Below are 20604 nucleotides of genomic sequence, written 5' to 3' on the forward strand. Positions count from 1 at the left end.
GTTACACCTGGCCGTGTGGGAGGCGTCGTTCGCCCCGTATAGCACCGGGGTAGCCCTGACGGTGACCACCTCCCGAGGGAGTGTTGGGCCGTCCCCCAGTTGGGCTCCGAGGTGGGTGGGGAGCCTCGGTGCCGAAATGAAAACCACCTTTTATGGCTTCTTCTAACACTAAAAACACCCGTCCTCCGAAAGGGGGACGGACCTCGATAGCCCCAGAGTGCAGAGAGGAATCTGCGCCCTCCGGTCCACGGATCCTGATCTTCGGAAGTGAAGAGATTAAATTGGCTTCCCTGTCACCGTTTCAGAGGCGGAACGGCTGCGACAGGTTTGGAAAAATTATAAGATGTGACAAGCTTCGGGATGGGAAAATAGAAGTAGAGTTCGCTAGCGGTCTGGAGGCAACCAGGGCCATGGTAGCCAAGGAATTTACGTTTACCGTTCGGGACGAGACTGGCAAGCATGAAAGACCGTGTCAATATCAGCCATACCACATAAGTGAAAACTTCGTTCCCACAAAGTAATGCCATCGAGCACATGACGGCCCGTTCAGTTCGTGGGACTTCTGAGGTCGTTTGGCCTGTCGGTTGTTCCCTCGGTCCGAACGCCCGACTCCCAGTCGGCACCCCAAGCTCCCTCTCCGCCGATCGAGCAGTCGGTGGACGTCGCACCGCTGGCCTCCTCGGCGCGCGCCGGATCACCAGCGGGCGACGGTTGGACGACGGCTCGGCGTGGTCGGAGTCCCCGCGCGCCGCCGGCCTTGCCTTTGTCTGCGACCCAATCAGTCCCTTTGCCACAGACACCTCTTGCTAGTGCCTGTGAGCGTGTGGCAGAGACGCTGGAACGTCAGGAAGCTGACAGGCGCGCCCGCGAGGCCAAGCGAGCACGCTTGGCCGAACTGGAACGCGCTAAGTCGGCAAGCCGCCTGTCCGGTGCAGACAAAGAGCCCGTCCCCCGAACCAGCACTCCATCGCCACGAAAGCCGGTGGAGGCCCCCGCTGGTGCCTCGAACCCCGGTAGAGGCCCACCAATGGGCCCTCCCCCGCCTCCACCCCGGACTGGGTACGCTGGCGTAAAGCCCCAGCCGGCCCCCCATCTCCATCTGACGGAGGTAGCCCAAGGACTCGTCCTAGGGTGGGGCACGGCCCCCCGGAATTAAGCCGAAGCTCTCGGTCTGAGGCGTCTGGACATGCAACTGGTGCAGCCGATTTTTTTAAGCCGGGATTGTTTTAGCTTCTCACATCTTACCTCTTTTTTAATACGCCCTTTTACAGGCGTTTTTACAGTGGAACTGTAGAGGATTAAGGGCGAACGCCCTCGATCTCGAGGCTGTCGTCAGCAGAGTCTCTCCTGCAGCCGTGGCGCTGCAGGAAACCAAGCTAGCGCCTGACAATTTTTGCTCTCTGAAAGGATATGCGATGTTTCGCAACGACGTGTTGACGGAGAGCATTGCTCACGGTGGCGTCCTCCTGGCAGTTCACCATAGCGTGCCAGCGAGGAGGCTAAGCTTGCGGTCCACACTCCAGGCTGTGGCCGTACGGCTTTATTTCAACCATCGTCACATCACTGTTTGCTCACTTTACCTTCCACCAGACATTGCTTTTCCGTTGGCGCACCTTAGGTGTCTGCTGGCTGAACTGCCTCCGCCAATTCTTCTTCTCGGCGGTTTTAATGCACATCACACCGCATGGGGGTGTGACGTCACCAATGCTCGTGGGAGGCTGTGTGAGAATTTTGTCCACGGTGCTTCACTATGTATTTTAAACACAGGAACTCGTACGCATTTTACAATGCCGTCCGGTCAGACGTCCGCACTAGACTTGAGCCTCTCCAGTCCCCAGCTCGTCCAACACCTCGAGTGGAGTGTTGGAGATGACCCATGGGAAGCGACCACTTCCCAGTGTGGGTCCGGTTTAAGAGAGGTGGAGCGTTGGGTGTTCGGCCACAACGCTGGAATTTTAAGAAAGCGACTGGTGTGAATTTGAGACTCGGCTCGACGAATCGTTCGTAACTGAGGCTGTGAGGACGGTACCCTCTATTGAGGTTTTTACTCACAGACTTTTAGATTGTGCCAACAGCTTTATCCCACGCACGTCTGGCGCTCCCCGACGTACTCCTGTTCCGTGGTGGACGGAGGAGTGTCGGAGCGCCATCCGGGCGCGTAAACGTGCGTTTCGGGCTTTTGACGCCAGGAATACTACAGAAAACCTTATAGCCTTTAAGAAAGCGAGGGCTTTTGCTTCGGCGCACCGTAAGAGAGGCGAAGCGTGCGTCCTGGCATGCTTACGTGAGTACGTTGAACCGGTTCACGCCAACATCGCAGGTATGGTCTCGAATTAAGCGCATATCTGGGCACTTTACATCCATGGCTCTTCCGGTACTATGTGTGAAAGGACAGGCCGTGACGCGCCCCTTGGAAGTTGCGAACGAGATTGCCCGGGCGCTGGCTTACCGCAACGAAGGTGGCAACACTAACCCACAGTTTGTGCGGCACCGAGCGCAATGTGAGCAATCTGGAGTGGATTTTTCAACGAGTGAGCTACGTTGTTATAATGATCCATTCACCCTAGTCGAGTTGGATTGGGCGATTGCCAAGCTTCGCAGCGTGTCAGAAGGCCCGGACACTGTGCACAACGACATTGCTCAAGCATTTTTGCCGCGTCGCGTGGCTTCGCGTTTTATTAGCGGGTATTTAATGCGCTTTGGGCCAGTGGGGACTTTCCAGCCTCTTGGCGAGAAGCTATAGTCGTTCCTATTTTGAAACCGGGTAAAGTGGACTGGATCCTTTACACTATGGACCTATTTCTCTCACTTCATCGCTCTCTAAGTTGATGGAAAAGATGGTTAATGTCCGTTTAACTTGGTTTTTAGAACACACGGCGTTTTTACAAACGCCCAGTGTGGCTTTAGAAAGAATCGCAGCACAGTTGACAATCTTTTAGTTCTTGACACTGCGATTCGTATGGGATTTAAAGCAAGCCGACACATAGGCGCAGTGTTCTTTGACATAGAGGGCGCCTATGACACCACATGGCGTCAAGGCATCCTTCTCAAGCTACACAGGTATGGTATACGCGGCAATATGGGGACCTTTCTTCAAAACTTTCTAATTGACCGTTCTTCCGTGTCCGTGTTGGAGACGCGCTCTCTGAGAGGCATGTTCAAGTTAATGGGGTGCCCCAAGGCGGCGTTCTCAGCGTAGCTTTGTTCGCCGTTATGATCAACGACATCGGGATGGGGCTTTCCGCAGTCTGTAGGTCGTGCGCTTTTTGTTGATGATTTTACCATTTGGACTAGCGCAGCAAGACCACCATCGATGGAACGCCAACTCCAGTTAGCTGTTGACCGCGTTGAGAAGGGGGGTACCATGAACGGGTTCAGGTTTTCACGTAGCAAGACCGTAGCCATCGCATTTTTGTCGTAGCCGGCAATGCGGTGACCTTTCTATCCGTATGTATGGACAATGCATCCCAAACTGAGCCTGTGGCTAGATACCTTGGGGTATACTTTGACCGCCCGACTTACACATAAGGCACATCTTAAAACTCTACGTGGAACGCTGTTTTAAATCTTTGAACGTATTAAAATGTGTTTCGCGCACGTCGTATGGCGGAGATCGGAGCACGCTTTTGCTGCTGTATCGGGCAATCATACGCTCTAAGCTGGACTATGCATGTTTTATTATGACAGCGCATGTGAGTCCACGAAACGGATCATTGACACCATCCATCACACTGCTTTACGTGCCATCACAGGGCGTTCCGTAATCTCCTACCCAAAGCCTCTTGGTAGAATCGCACGAGCCGCCGTTGTCAGCGAGGAGGAAAATGCTTGGCATGCGTTATGCACTGAAGCTGCGACAGTTTCCGTATCACCCCGCATATCACGCAGTCTTTCCGCGGCCTGCTGTGCCGTTTGTTCGCAATGCACCTCGGGCCGCATGCAGTGACCTTTGGCTCCCTGATACAAGCCTTACTGCGGGAAACCGAAATTCCCATTCGAAGGGTGAAGCGATCACGTCACCTGTGCACTCCTCCCTGGCATTTGATCTCACCCTTCACAGACACATCTCTGACTGAAATGAAAAAAGGTGTCTCGCTGCCAGATATAATGAGGTCCAGAGCTTGAGCGTATTGCGCATATGAGGGTTACACACACACTTACACGGACGGCTCTAAAACTTCTGATGGTGTAGGCTGTGCGTTTGTGAGCGGTGGCGTCACCCGGTCGTTTTCATTGCCCCCAAACGCTTCGGTGTTTACATCAGAGCTTATAGCAATCATTAAGGCACTAGTTTCATTGAAGTCGGTGACGAACCCTTGCATCTCATTTTGACGGGACTCCCCCCGCAGGGGCATCGGCTTCGGCCGGTGTAGGGGATAGCGCCCTCGGGTCCCAGCTCCGGTAACGGGGGACGCGCAAGCTGTTCCTTTCAGGGCGTAGCGACCCTGCCGGTACGTGAGCTCCTGCTCCTTGTCCCGCCGCTCCGCTTCCCATTATCCTTTCTCCGTCCGGCCCTATCACCACTCCTCATCCTCGTTTTATCGGGGTCGCCGTGCCCCTCGCCCACGTCCCCGGGTTGATCGGATCCTGGTGGCTGAGGGGGCGCGTCGTGCGGGTCAGTCACGGCGCGTCCCAACACTCCACTTTGGCCAGGAATATCGGGCGTGGGGGCCCGTGGGGCCCACCACACGGGTCTAGCGGCTTGTCGCTTCGCGTGCGGTTGGGTGCTCCTTGCGGGTTCCGCTTGGGGGCTTGGCCGCGCGCAGCGGCTTAAGGGTCAAGGGGCGGCGGCGCTGAACCACGTCAGGACGGGGAGGGGTCCCTGGTTACATGGCCGTGTGGGAGGCGTCGTTCGCCCTGTATAGCACCGGGGTAGCCCTGCGGGGAAACCACCACCCCCTGGGTGAGTGGGCAGTCCCCCAGTTGGGCTCCGAGGTGTGGGGAGGACTCGGTGCCGAATGTTACAACCTTAACCAATGGCAACTATTAAACTCAAAAAAACACCCGCACCCCGAAAGGGGGGCGGACTGAGGCTACAGGTGGTAGTGCGTCAGCGCCTACCCCTCGGATCTTGATTTTTTCGAAGCGCCGAGAAGCCGTTGTCGTCCCTTTCGCCTTTCAAAGGCGAAATGGGTGTGATTCGGTTTGGAAGGTGCTCCGATGCGATAAGCTCAGGACGGCGGGATCGAGGTTGAGTTCCAGAACGGAGAGGAGGCCAACGGGCCAGACCTCGGATAGGTTTGTGTACTGTGTAGGGATGCGGAGGGGAAAAAGGATGTGTCAGTGGCGATGGCTGTGGAGGTCCATAGGACAAAGAACCGTCAAAGGGTATCATGAACTGTTTTGACCTGAGAGATGTCAGTGATGGAGATATCGATGGTCTCGCTGAGTTCGGGGTAACGGATGCTCGCCGCATCAGGTGCGCAGAGGTGCGGAGCTGGTCCCCACGACAAACATTGTGCTGACTTTTAATCGTCCCTGACATACCATCTGAAGTAAGGTAGGCTATGTGAAGGTGAAGGTGCGCCTTTTTATTCCGAACCCCATGAGATGTTTTAAGTGCCAAATGTTTGGACATACGAGAGATTTCTGCCGCAACCAGCCAGCTGGGCAAGTGTGCTTCTCCGGAGCACCCGAGCGATCAGTGCACTGCAGCGAACCCATGGTGTGTGAACTGTGGGAAAACCAGAAACCTCACTCCACTTTTGATCGCGCATGCCCGGCGTAACGCCAGAGAGAAGGAGATCATCGCACTAAAAACCACGAAAGAACATCTCATTTCGGGAAGCAAGGGACTTATATGAACTGAGCCACCCTAAGACATCATATGCCACGGCGGCCAAGGCCCATGTCCCACCTGAGGTCTCCTTAGACCAGATTGACCGGATCGCAGTTCATGAAACTGCTTACATCGTTCGGGCTGTCGGTTGTACCGGCGTCTCAGGTGCAGCCACAGCATCGGCAACACTGTCGTCCCCCGTCTCGTTGGCACCTTGTGCCCCCTCTGAGGCACAGGCCAGCGCGCCAGTTGTTACCTCGCCCGCCCCACCCCACACCAGCCGAAAGCAATGAGTGGACCGTGGCCCGCCGGGGTCGAACCTCTCGGTCTTCGCCAGTAAGCGCGCGATCACCGGCTTCACAGCCGTCCTCCCCAGGAGCATCACGTCCTACAACCCTGAGTGAGACGATGGGTCGGAAACTGGAACCTTGAGCGCCAAGAGCGGAGAGACGGGCGCGCGAGGCAAGCGTGCACGCCTTCAGGAGCAGGAGAGGGCAAAGGCAGCCAGTCGGCTGTCGGGTGCGGGCCCCGGGCCTGCTCCCACGGGGGAGGTAGTCCCACCTCCCCGAAAGCGTGTGGAAGCTCCCTCAGGCCCCTCCGACTCGCGGAGAGACCCGTCTATGGGTGCTCCACCACCACCGCCGCCTAGGACACGGCGTCGCGCGGCGCCGGCTCAGTTTAGGACGGGGCGTCCGGAAAGCGTGGACCGCCGGGGCCGATTTCGCCAACAATGGCCGGTAGTCCCCGGATCCGACCCAGGATCCGCCCGATCTCTTCGGGTTCTGACGACAAAACCCACAACCATGGGCCGCTCTAGCGCTGCTGAGTTCTTTTAAAACCTTACAGTGCTTTTAAGCCTCCTCATTCAGTCAGTTTTACAGTGGAACTGTAGAGGTGTAAGGTCAAGCACCCAGGACTTGCAGACAGTTTAAGCGCCGCACTGCCCGGTAGCAGTGTGGTGTCTCCAGGAGACCAAGTGGCGCCTGATGCGGCCTTCAGCCTGAAAGGGTACAATACCTTCCGCACTGGACATGCCAACAGATACCGTTGCTTACGGTGGCGTTCTTTGGCTGTACACCAAAGCGTACCTACGCGGCGTCTGGTGTTGAGAACGACTTGGCAGGCTGTCGCAGGCAACGGTGATTTCAACCGCCGCACCATAACTGTCTGCTCTCTCTACTTGCCACCTGGGGTTTCATTTCCATCTGGAGGACCTACGAGAGTTAGTCTCTCAACTCCCTCCCCCTCTACTCGTTTTAGGCGATTTTATGCACATCAACACTGTGTGGGGGTGTACTTCCACGAACACTCGCGGGAGGGTATGTGAGGCTCTCGTGCGTGACGAAGGTCTGTGCGTTTTAAATACAGGATCAAGAACGCATTTTACATGCCATCCGGACCATCGTCGGTGCTAGACCTGAGCATTTGTAGTCCGCAGTTGGTACCACACTTCACCTGGGATGCTTCAGAGGACCCCCTTGGAAGTGACCACTTTCCGGTCTGGGTTCGGTACCGTGGTGGTACTGTTCTTGGTACTCGACTCAGCGTTGGAATTTCAAGAAGGCGGACTGGAGGGGATTTGAGACTCGCCTGGACGAAACGTTTTCCAACGATTTCGAACTCTGCAACTCCGACTACGGAGGAATTTACGTCTCTCGTGTTGGATGCGGCGAAAGGATGCATTCCGCGCACCTCCGGATGCCCCTCGTCGTACCCCTGTACTTGGTGGAGCGACGAGTGTCGCGACGCTATTCGTGCACGTCGGAGGCTTTAGGGCTTTTGACCGGCACAGCAGCACATTAAACCTCTTGGCTTTCAGGCAAGCACGCGGGCCGCACGCCACACTATACGAGAGGCGAAACGTGCAATCATGGCGCAGCTACGTCAATTTACTAAATCGCCACACGCCGAGTCACAGGTATGGGGCCGCATTAAGCGAAATCGCTGGACTGCATCAGCAGTTTCTCTTCCCGTACTGCGAGTGGGAAGTCAAGACATCACCCACCCAAGTGATGTGGCAGAAGCCATTGGGGAAGCCCTGTCAGACCGTTGCCGAAATGGCACCTGCGATCCGCGGTTTTTGCGGCACAGGGCACGATGTGAAACTCGCAGGTTAATTTTTGTACAGATGACGTCCTGACGTACAACAAACATTTCACTATGATGGAGCTTCAAGCGGCCATTCGCTCGCTGCGTAGTGTAGCGGAGGGGCCCGACCTCATCCACAATGACATGATAGCATTTTCCTCCCCGTGTACTACGAGCGTTGCTGGCAGTTTTCAACTGCATATGGGTGTCAGGTAACTTCCGCCAATCTGGCGAGAGGCAATAGTAGTGCCTATTCTAAAGCCCGGAAAAGTGGGACGAACGCTTGACTACCGCCCGATCGCCCTCACATCTTCGCTTTGTAAGCTCATGGAAAGAATGGTGAATGTGCGGCTCTCGTGGACTTTAGAACGCCAGAACTTTTTCACGAATGCTCAGTGCGGATTCCGTAAGAACAGGAGCACGATTGACCACATCTTAATCTTGATAACCGCAGTGCGAGCCGGATTTAGTAGCAAGCGTCATACCGGCGCCATCTTCTTTGACATAGAAAAAGCTTATGACACCACATGGAGACATGGAATTATGATGAAGTTACTCGATTGTGGCATCCGTGGTACATGGGAAAGTTTTACAAAACTTCTGACTGACAGATTCTTTCGGTGCGTGTTGGTTCTTATCAATCCGACAGGTATCCACAGGACAATGGTGTGCCTCAGGGCAGCGTATTAAGTGTCATTCTTTTCGCAGTGATGATAAACGACATAGGGGACACGCTTCCACATGGGATCAGCCGTTCCCTGTTTGTAGACGACTTTGCTATTTGGTGTAGCTCATCGACCACTCGCACGATGGAGCGACAGCTGCAGCTGGCTGTCACACGTCTGGAGAGTGGAGTGTGCTCAACGGTTTCCGGTTTTCTACATCGAAGACAACTGCAGTTCATTTCTGTCGTCGTCGCCGTCACTGTCTGATATGGAAATCAGGCTGTATGGGCAACGCGTCGCCAATGAGAATACCGCGAAATTTCTCGGATACGCTTTGACCGACGCCTAAACATACCGTGAGCACATCAGAAATCTCCGCGACAAATGTTTAAAATCTCTTAACATCCTAAGGTGCGGGGACGTACGTCATACGGTGCTGATAGGAGACACTCTACTCCTATACCGCTCCCTGATTCGTTCAAAACTTGACTACGGCTGTTTATCGACGACAGTCATCAGACCTGATCAAACGTCTTGAACACGGTGCATCACGCCGCACTCCGTATCGCCACAGGGGCTTTTCGGACATCGCATAGACAGTCTTCTGGTGGAGGCTCACGAGCCCCCACTAGCATTGCGAAGGCAGAGCTGGGACTGCGCTACAAGTGTGCAAGCTGGCGCAGTTCCCAGATCATCCCACCTACAAAGCAGTGTTTTCGCGTAGCTTACGAAGGCTTTTCCTACGTCAACGGTCACCTAAAACTTCTCCCTTCTGTGTACGAATGAGAGAGCTTTAGATGCGAGCGGCCTGAACCTACGGCGTGTCATCAGACCTAAACCCATGGAGACTGCTCCTTGGGAGCTAGCTCGCCAAGAGTGGATGTCTCTCTATCAAATATGCAAAAGCCATGTCCTCATGGCGGAACTCAAAGGCGCAGCTTTAGAGCACATGGCCTCCTTTGACGGGTACAAGATGACTTATACAGATGGTTCGAAGACGGATGCAGGTGTAGGGTGCGCTTTTGTGTGCGGATCGACCACACGGTCATTCACACTGCCTTCACACGCGTCGGTCTACACTTCCGAGCTTATAGCCATTAGCAAAGCTCTCTGTTTATTGAAGTGGACGATAGCAATCTGCATTTAATTCTTTCCGACTCCTTGAGCAGCCTGCTGGCTGTTAGCGGCTTCTCCCCGTCGAATCCACTTGTTCAGGACATTCAGTCTCGTCTTAGCTCACTGGATCGAGCAGGAAAAACGGTCGTTCTATGTGGATCCCAAGTCACGTGGGGATATGCGGAAATGATCTTGCTGACGCGGCAGCAAAGCGCGCTACGACAGGGACTAGAATTCCTATAACACCACTACCTGCTCAAGACATGTACCCCGCAGTGTCGCTGTTTATGCAGAAGCGATGGCAGTTGTACTGGAACTCGCTGAGCGCCAACAAGCTGCAGTCGGTTGAAACCCCGCATTGGATTATGGCAGTCGTGCTTCGGGACAATAGGGTGGAAGAAGTTGCCCTTTGCCGGTTACGCATAGGTCACACATATGCTACGCACCGTCACCTGCTATTGGCTGGCGACAGACCATGCTGCGGTCGATGCTCTGATCCACTGACCGTGCATCACGTACTGGTCGCTTGCCGCCACCTTACTGCAACGAGGAGCGCAGTTTTTCGGGCCACGTCCAGAGTCGCACGCTACGCGACTTTTTAGGGGATTCTTCGAACATCGTCGGGTTTGGTAAAGTGCTCCAGTTCCTTCGCGCTATAGATTTTCCTGTAATCTTTCTCATCATGATGCTAGGGCCGATCATCATGGCTCTATAGGGTGACCTGATTTGATGCACTTCTCTGATTGACGGGCTCTGCATGAATCGATAGTTATGGCGCTGCATGACCTTTAGCAGTCGTCGATGCGCCTAAATCCCCAAATCATCATCATCATCATTTTGACGGACTCTCTGAGCAGCGTTCTGAGTGTGAAGTTTTTTATCCGTCATGTCCCCTTATACAGGACATTTTAATGCGTTTGACTCATCTGGATGAGGCCGGAAGAAAATCATGCTATGTTAGGTTCCTAGTCATGTCGGCATCGCGGGCAACGAGTTGGCTGACGCGGCTGCTAGGCGAGCAGCGCTGGCTCCATGTGTTCACTCTCTATTCCTGCCAGAGACTTTTACCCCGCAATAAAAACCTTCCTGCACAACAAGTGGCAGCGTTGTTGGGATCGGATGGATTGTAATAAGCGCAGAGAGATAAAACCTAAGCTAGGTCAGTGGTTCTCTTGTTCACGGAAAATGCGGCGAGAGGAGGTGATCCTCTGCAGATTGCGCATCGGGCACACATACGCAAACCCACGGCTATATGTTGGAGGAGCCGATAAACCGATCTGTCATCGATGTGGTGCCGTCCTCACCGTTCGCATATTTCTTATTTCTTGTCCGCGCCTCGCGGAAAAGAACGCCAACGCTATTTGGACAGCATGACTTGCCCCGTACCATCTGTGATATGCTAGGAGATAAATCACCATTTCTGGAATTTTCAACAGATCTTTTTGTTTCTCCAAACACATCAACTTTGGGACCATTTATGCGGCTCATTTAGATAGGTAAAACCAAACTCGTTATGGGCGCCAAATGACCAGCGCAGTCGGCGCGCCCCTAAACTCCAATAAACAACAAAGACCTCCGCTGACCAGCCGATCGCCGCATGAGGAGGGCCTTGACCATGCGGGCGGTACCGGCCGATTGTAGCAGCCTCCTAGCAGCCCCGACACGAGACGCTACGCTGCATCAACCAATCTCGCTAGGCAAGGCCCATCATGCGGACATTGACCCGCCGTTCATGTAATCCAGGCCATGAGGCAGGTTATCCAGCGTTGGATTTCTGGTTGGTGGTTCTGCATTAGGGGGTAGAAATCTCCCAGGCGTGGATTGAAAAGGCTAGAAGTCTCAATTTTGGATATCATGGAAAGCTGTGAACTTTCATTTCAAACACTGTAGTTTTAGACGTAGCTGGTCGGTTCACCGCTGCGCCCACCACTTATGCACTAAGACCTTCGACACAACCACCGGGACTTTTAGTATGGCCAGCAAGTGATACTTAAGGGCAAATACAAATTCCGAAAAAGGAAATATTTATGATGCTTATGGCGCATTGCTCTTTATCGGTTATGTTGTGTGTGGTTTATCGTATTTATAGTATATTGCAATGACCTGTGATAGATTTGGCCTCAGATGACAATTGAGCTTCTCCAAATTTCGTCGGCGACAGAAAAGACACATTTCCAATAAACAATAATAACCCTGCTCCCATTTTCCAACAGCGAACGCTGCTTGCCTCCCTTGATTTGTCAAGGAGCTCGATATTAGCATTCTGCTTTGAGCCCATGTAATGCAATTCTTGATACCCGCCATTTTTTGAAAAAACCAACTTGAGAATACAAAAACATCAGAAATGACGCGGTAGCGTCGAAATTAGATTGGCAAAACATTTCAGAGGCCCGTGTACTTCCGAAAAGGCGCCTGCTCCGAGTGTGCCCGAGTCAATGGGCACAAACATGTACGATTTGTTGCGCTCTAGTCCCCGCTGTCAGGCCGATGCGACCCACAGTCACATTTTAGAGGAAAGATGCTCCCCGATCCAGGGATCGCAATCCAGGCGCTGCACGACTGCCGTGAGAAGCAGACTATAAACGTCTGCTCTCGCCTCCTCTCACCTCACCTTCTCACTTCTTCTCACCTTCTCTTCTGAAACCTGCATCCCCTTCGGCAGGTAAACGTGGACATTATCTGTTCCGAGTGTCGCGCGATGTGTAAATGTCACCTATAGTTTGCCGACTTCTGTTGCCGACTTGTTGCAAGTTGAGCGCGGCGTCGTGCTGAGTCACGTGGTACAGGGCGGCCGTGCTTCGGAAGCGAAGACACCCACGCAGGTGTGGAACGGGCCAGCAACGGCGCCAGGCCAGCAAGGGCGCACGGCCTCCGGCTGCGGTGCTCGTGCGCTGGAGCAGGGCAGACAGCCGACCATTGGCCGACCTGCAGGCGATGCGTGAATGTCACGCCGCCGACAGAGACATCTGGCCGTGGGGCGTGCAAAACTGTTATGGACAGCCGGCGGCCATGGTCATTGTCAGGCGCTTCGTCTGTATCGCGTTGGCTTGTACAACCCTGTGATGCGTTGGCGCTGCATGTTGCCGGCCTGACGGCACGCGCTGTTGGTGACATGGCATCGGCCGGCTTTGAGCTGATGTCATGATGTGCTTTCGCCCGTCGCCATGGTGTTGAAAATTTGATGGCTGTTTGTTGCTTTTTGTGTTGGTTTTGTTTTTTGGGGTCTGTTTCTCGTTGTTTCGTTATGTACTCATTGATTTTGTTGTTTGGCTCTCGCCATTGTGTGTTTGTGCAGGGTTTTGTTACGCGGATGCGTGTCATCTGCATGTAACCGCAGCAAGCTGGCATCGGGCGAGGGCATCTGAGGTGATGCGTGTTGGCTGTGCGCCAGCAGCGGTGCGCATGCAGCATAAGCGCCAAACCCATATTGAAACGCATACTGATTATACATGTATTAGAACATATTGATTTATTGACACCGCTGACAGCATAAAATGGGCCGATCCTGGCTGTAGTGCAATGCCAGGCCAACCCGCGGCAGGGCGGGAGCAAGCTCCAGTAACCCCACCAATGTTCAAAAATCAGTTTAATATTCTGGTCACCATGTAGGAGACGTATCAGATATTAAGCTGATAAGAACAGATTTGTTATTCGTCAAAGTACATGTTTGATTACAGGGAATAGGAAAAAGAAAAACGGATGCGCTCCAGGCTCTGGGGTGCCTGTACACGGGACACAATGTTTTTACAAACTAATACAATATATCCTCACAACCCCACGGCACGGCGCAGCGTGCCGCCAATGGGGTGGGGGCGCGGGTTCCCCTCCCTCCCCATGGTGAGCAGGGGCGGGGGGCAGGCCGTCGGCGGGGGCCGCTTCAGGCCCCGTTAAACGCTGCATGGATTGCAGCCACACTGATAACACATCACGCGGCTGACACCGCCCAGGTGCACGGCGAGCGTGCGGCGCCGAAACGCGGGCGCAGGATCGTAGCCGCAAGGGCGGTGTGCCTTCGGCGACCTCACCGCGGGCCAGACGAGACGGCCGCGGTCGTCCAAAGACAATGGACAAGGAAGGGAGGGGAAAACCCACAGCCGGCCGGCCAGCCAAGGGAAGGGGCGGGGGCTACACCCCGGAGTGCTACAAGCAGTCCGGGGGTGGGGGGAACATCTCGTGTTGATTCCATATGATTTCACTACTGCACCGATCAGATAATAATCAGTACAACACGTGCACACGTGTCGCCAGCAGAAAAAGGGGAAGGGGAATCTCCTTGATCCTTGTCGCGTGATTACACCAATATACGGATTAGATGAGAATTCAGTAGCACACAATTCAAGCAATGGGGCAACATCTCGTGTGATTGTCATTTGATTGCGCCAATGATACGGATCAAATAAGGATCAATGGTTACCCACACAGTGGGCATACAACCCTAAGGGGGAACATCTCGTGATACGGTGACTACACTAATACACAGATCAAATAGACACTGAGGGAAGGGGGGGGGGGGGGGGGCGGAAGGCCCGGCCGGCGGCCGTTGGTGGCTGCGGTGGGCTGTCTGGTCTGCGCCAGGCGTCCGCCAGACCAGGGCTGCGACAGGCGTCCGTCAGAGGGCTTCTGGTGCCGGCGTCGGCGGCCGGGACGGCGCGAGCGTCGCGATGGACGCCGAAGTGGAGTCGCCTCTGCGAGAAGTGAGCGTGGCCGACATTTGGCTGCCTGATTGAGCGTCTTCAGGAGCATGGAGTGCATGTGCAAGGTTTGTCAGTGATTGTTGTCGCAGGTAGGTAGTCTGTGAGTATTAACCGGTGGTTCAGGTCCATGTTTGTTTGCATTAACCGAGGTTCAGGTTCAGGTCGATGTTTGTCCGCACCTTAGACATCTTGAGCTATTTCGAAGAGGCATCAAGTTTTCAGCTGTATTTGTTCATTGCTAGTTAAAACGTAACACAGTCGTAAACAGCCGTTATGGGCGCAGCATTATCTCGGGTTCGACGCACCCTAGAATCCCAAATCGTCATCATGGTCATTAAAACGCTTGAGTTTGCGGCTTGTCTGATGCCGGTCACTGATTCGCCAATCAGCGAAGCACGAATTGGCTGATTGGCCGGATGCCGGTTGCTGATTGGTACACGAAGCGTTTGGGGGCCATCAACACAAAGCCGTGGGAGTTGAACTATGTCCCAGGGCATACGTCCGCTTGCCGCCTCGTATACATAGCACCACACGAATGCCAAACCACTTTCGAGCGGAACGAGTCGTTTCATAAGTTGTGGTGCCCCTGCTAAGGGTGATCCAGTAACTGTGACGCACTTTCTCGCCTCCAGAGTCGGTGTCTGCTCCTGCTCTTACAGAGCGGCGTCAACACATGTCCCTGCCGCATCTATGCCAGCCAAGAGTCTGGTCAGCCCCTGGTCGTCATAACAATTACGGTAAGTTCGCTCATGGAACATAAACAGAGTCTTAATGACCGGACTATGGGTGTGGCTATCTCTGGACGACGTGCGCCACATGGCCAGTGACGCACGCTGAAGGAGTAGTCAAATAATTTACCGATAATTAGCACCTTGGATACTTCCGCAAGTGTTAACCAGTTCATGATAGTGTCGAGGTGAGGACCACTGGCTGTGTGTGCGTGCGTGCGTGGTGCGTGTGTGCGTGTGTGCGTGTGTGTGTGCGTGCGTGCGTGCGTGGTGTGCGTGTGTGTGTGTGTGTGGTGTGTGTGTGTGTGTGTGTGTGTGTGCGTGTGTGTGTGGTGGTGGGTGTGTGTGTGGTGGGTGTGCGTGCGTGCGGCGTGCGTGCGTGCGTGGGTGGGTGTGTCATTGGGGCTTTACGACGCACTCATCTGCTGAGGCTGTATGGCGTCGCCTGCCTCTCGCCCTGGCAGGAAGGGGGGGGGGGGGCACCGCGGGGAATCGAACCCTGTAACTCTGGTTTCCCAGACGCGCAGTGGTTAACACAAACGCGTTTACCACTACACTACCGGCACCCGACCGCTGGCTTGAATATCGCTGCCAATTTTGGTGAGCATGGCGGTAACTCTACCTTTTCTACCTGTCCATTCAAGGTCCCTGGCCCTGCAGGCATTCCATTGCACCTTGTAACTTTGAACACCTAATGATCTAGTTCTGTTTGCGCATGAGCGAGGTAAGCCACGCAGTTGTGATTCCAAAGTCCATTCGCGACATTCGGTGTTCGGTCCGTTTCCCGTCAAGGGGTGTTTTCACGTGGGGCTTGTTCTCTTATTCCCCCTATGGACTCATATGTGCACTGATCTGCATATCCCAGCGAGTCACTTCAGTATCTCCGGCGATTACACCTAGGGTAGTCAATTAGCGTGCGACAATGCCGCTCGCTCTTCCTGCTCAGGCGCCAGTGCCGTCACCTCCGCCCCGTTTTCGGTCGGCGGTTGGCCCAGTCCACCGCCTGGTTCCGTCGCGGCTAACGCCAGCCCTTGTTCCGCCCCCAGCGTCAGTGGCACGGCCATCACGCGGCTGGGCGTGTTCGCACGAGAGGACGCGGCGAGCCTGCGGTGCCGGCCGCGGCCCTGCGCGCCCGCCCCGGCCTCCAGCTCTGGGGCACGCCCTTCACCGCCGACGGCGTGCCCCTGCACGTGGCACACGTGCTGAGGACGGCCGCCGAGGAACGAGGCCTCACGTGGGACGGGCTCGCGCCGTTTGACCTCTTCGTGCAGGAGAGTTGCCAGCCGCCGGAGCACGTGCTTGAATGGTAGGTCAGGTGTGGTCATAGCGGGACACAGGCGGCCTCCCGCACTCAGAACGGGCACGTGGGAGTGGCTAGGGTCTTCCACCGGGGAATCTGGCCACGGGGAGGCGAGTGGAAGTGGCTGGCGTCAGGATTTTGGTGTCATTTCTGGGCCGAAGGTAAGAGTTTGGGATGTAACCAGGACTTCGTGGGATGGGATGGGATGTAATCAGTAACCAGGATGTAAGAGTTTGGGATGTAGCCAGTAAGCAGGACTCCCAGATGCTCCAATACACATTATATTCCGGGAGGCTGGCTGGCTGAAGCATGGGTCGGCCCGCCGGGCATGCGCATACGCAGGCTTACCCTTTCCTCCCGGACAGCTGGCTTGATCCGCCGCTGTGTGTAAGACAAGGGTCCCGTTATTCATCCGTGTGTCCGTATTCCGTTATCCAAATGGTATGTCAAGTTCCATGCGTCCACCTTTAGTCTTACGAATATGTGCATTATGTTGGGGAGACTGAACGAGCAGGAATAACCGAAGCCGAGCAACATACATATCTGAGTTCTACGGGAAGTGGGTTCTGGGTAGAGAACGCTTAAGTTTGCCTCAAAATAAGCTCACACGCTCGCTGTTTTTGATGCATAAGATGTTGTCATAGCTATTCAGACTATAAACGAAGGCATGCAATTATGCTATGAAGAAGTCTCGTTCTGCACGGATTGCGACTGATGGCTGGTAGATGGGGTGAAACGTCAGGCATGTTTTCTAGAGCTTAAAAGTAAGACAAACTACCCCTACACTGCTGCCTTGGCTCTGGGGGCGTGTAGCTAGCTCCACTGCTTTCCCTTCCGTTTCTACCCGCTTCTACTGTTGTGATGTGTTCGTTTTGAGGGCAGCTGTGATGTTTTTACGCCGTCTTTTGGTGCGGTTATCAGTAGAACACGAGCTAAGTTATCAGCACAAAACAGCTCTCGAAACCACGATGCCATCCGCTGCGCCCACCCTCTGCCGACAGCCCAGCCGGTGTCGTCATCCGCCCGCTCAATGAGGGACATGTGGACCAAGTGAAGCGCTTCTGGGAGTACTCCGACCACGTCCCGGGCGTCGACGGCATCATCAGAGACGGCGTTTTACGGGGCCTTTCCGCCGGTGCGTTCAGCCACGGGGCATCGCCTCCGCCATCGTCAACAGCATCAGCTTCGGCAGTCGCGCCGATCTCGTCACAGACCTCCCCTCCGGTCTTGCCGTCAGCTTTGCCCTCTGCATCGCATCCAGCATCGCCTTCAGCATCGTCTTCAGCATCGTCGTCGGCAACATCTTCATTGTCGTCACTTGATAACGAGCGGCTGATGTCCTGGGCTGTGGTAGACAGGAACGGCGGCATCGGCTTCCTGCACACGCTGGCGACGCAGCGGCGGCGCGGCCTGGGCCGGCTAGTGCTAGCGCACCTGACACAGCTCTGCCTGCAGCACGGTCTGCCCTGTGTTGTGTGCACGAGACCCGTGAACACGGGCGTCATGCGCGCCCTGGCTGCGCTGCGGTATGAGCGTGCGTATTCGGCCGTGTGGGCCGACGTCGGTGGTCGAGGGTAGCCCCGACAGATGGGGCTGAGAGCGGTGACGTCGCGAGGTAGACTCGTCGCTGTGCGCGTGGTGGGAAATGTACGGTTAGCCTTGCTAGAGAATTCACAGGGTTATTCTAGTTTATTCTAGTTCAAGGCTTCTGATTCTAGTGGGGACATTGGTGACCGCTTGGAAAGGTGTTCGTAGTGCAGTTGTATGCGCCCTGCGCCCCTGCTGGGGCGGGGCGCGGCACGTGGTCAGGTTCGCAGGCCGGCTCCGGCCGCGCGGCAGACGCGCGCCGCCGCCGCAGTTCGCACGGCCCCGGCTCGCGGCCCCCGCTGTCGGAGAGTCGCCGTTCGGAGAGCAGCGAATGCAGGTGCTGCAGCCCCTGACGGTGCGATACTAAAATACAGAGAAGATGTGGTGAAACACTTGGCGCCTCATTACAGAAGGGCGATACGAAGAGCGATAGGCGTTGGATAATGGTGCGTAGTAGATACGCCAGTCAGGGCGTAAGAAAGGTATGTAGCTCAGGTCTGTCATTTCGACATTAATACTGAAGTGCCGTGACACACATAACGCTGGTCATTGTTCTTGCGGGGGCTCTGCGTTCTTTTCTGTAATATAGTCGCTGCCACAGAAAGGACCTTTGCTTCAAAAGCGGGTTCCCGATGACACAAGTATTTTGATTGACTTGTGAGAGCGTGCATGATGCTCCAGAAAAATGTTTGTTCAAGTGACAAGTATATGACTAGCGTGTATTGCTTGTTGCCTAGTCTGTTGTTGGTCTCCTGCTTGCATGCCAGCTTTTTATAGAATATCTGCTGACGTTTTACATGATATCTGCTTGCTCAATCAATGGCTAATAAAACACGCAGCAGAGTTGGTAGGGCTTTGCCACATTTGCCACGCTGTTGCAAAATAAGAAACACGCGCCGTTTTGTCGTGATGTGGGTCAGGAACGGCCAAACAATTGCTAAATTTAGTAGCTTGGCTTTCCCTTTACCAGCAAAGAGTGAATCCAAATACGTGTGGTCCTCATATCATTGGACAATGCTGACAACTTGCGTAAATAACTGTATTCGCAACTACAGACTGGAATCTGGAAGACAGTTTTGAGACAAAGGAACCAGAGGTCGTAGACGTTAATTCAATTAATTTAATTTTACGCGGTCATTGAAATGGGTATGCGCAAGAGTGGGGTGTGTTATTCATCTGATACCCGTCCATTCGGCCCGGTCACGCGCGGACCAATGGGAATCAATAGGCAGTGCACTTTCACAGACGGTTGCGAATTGTCTAATCACGTATGCGATTGAGAGGCCGGAAGATAGAGTCAACACTTTCTCGAACTGGAGAAGGCATGTCGCTTTTCCTCCACGTGGACTTCGCGCGCAGCCTCACACCTCTAAACGTAGTCTCATTGACGTACGCAATATCTTGGCAAAACATCATTGAGGCACTGTAATTTTGGATAAAGCGATGGTGCACACTAAACGTTATGGGGACCAATACGTGCCATCAGTCGCATCTGCGCCATCCTAATCTCATTCTGCCGGTGCCCAGCAAACAAAGTTGGAGGTTCCGTGCAGATGTTCACCTCTCAGTCGCCGTTGTCGTTGACGATAACGTGCTTCAGCTGCTCCTTCGTCGGCCGGCCACCCGCTTAGTGAGCGTACTTCGTCGGTCGTCGGGCCTCCGGTATTCCCCGCTGCTGCTGCTCAGGCCGATGAATGCCGGCCGACCGCCAGTAACGCCACAGCCCGGTTAGCTGCCTCGTCGGACGCGAGTCTCACGCTGCCTCTCCGCACCACGCCCCGGCACAGGATAGTGACAATGCCATGATCGGAGGTGGCGCTCTCCGTCCTGAGGGAGGACATGCCGGACACCGTCGCGCCTGCCGGGGAGAGGCGCGCAGTACCCGCTCCCACAGCAGCGACGGAAGAGTGGCTACCAGGTCAGCGCATGGCTGCGACGGTGAATGGAACAATAGCGCGACTTTCGCGATGTCGCGCCACGATGTGAGTGATCGCGCCACGATGTGAGTGATCCCGCCACGATGTGGATGATCGCGCCACGATGTGGATGATCACGCCGCGATGTGGGTGATCGCGCCACGATGTGAGAGGGGAACCAGGACAATTCGAACGGAGGGAGGCTGGTCAGAGGCGTGTGCCGTGGAATGTCAGCGCCGACGCCACACGTGGGCGTCTTCGTCAAAACGGTCGGAGAACTTTGAACGCATGGGAGTGCGACAGTTGTGCCAACACGGATATACTGATATCGCGCTGTCAACAAGTCTGTTTACATAACATGTAAAATTGTGATGTGCTTGTGGTCTGGAAATTTTAGAGGTGCCTTCGCTCAACCCACACTCTAATCTCCCAATAATTCACAGTAAGAAATTATTTAAGAGCTTTTTTGTTGCTAAATTTTCTCAGCCCCGTTTATTCAGGTGTGAACTCGAACATTTACTTCCTGACTATCTCACTCGCATATTTCTCAAGTTTATTTGCTTATCCACATCCCGAGACAAGAACACGACTGGCAAACCGCTCGTGCGTGTTCAGACGTCTCCCTCGGCCTGTGACGGCGACAGCTGACGCCGGGTGGCTCCGCCGACCCCCCCGCAGTGGTTCCTCCGAAAGTGGACGATTCTCTCGGGATGTTCGCAACGGTCGCCTGT

The 20604-nt window shown here is 54.6% G+C and overlaps 1 pseudogene; it reads right to left on the reverse strand.

Annotated features, from left to right (window-relative positions):
* Positions 1–13137: 13137 nt before the first annotated feature.
* LOC119097804 (uncharacterized) lies at positions 13138–13315 on the reverse strand (annotated as a pseudogene).
* Positions 13316–20604: the final 7289 nt, after the last annotated feature.

Source organism: Pollicipes pollicipes, unplaced genomic scaffold, assembly GCF_011947565.3.
Source record: "Pollicipes pollicipes isolate AB1234 unplaced genomic scaffold, Ppol_2.1 Scaffold_4404;HRSCAF=5182_pilon_pilon_pilon, whole genome shotgun sequence".
In the NCBI taxonomy this organism is placed as follows: Eukaryota; Metazoa; Arthropoda; class Thecostraca; order Pollicipedomorpha; family Pollicipedidae; genus Pollicipes; species Pollicipes pollicipes.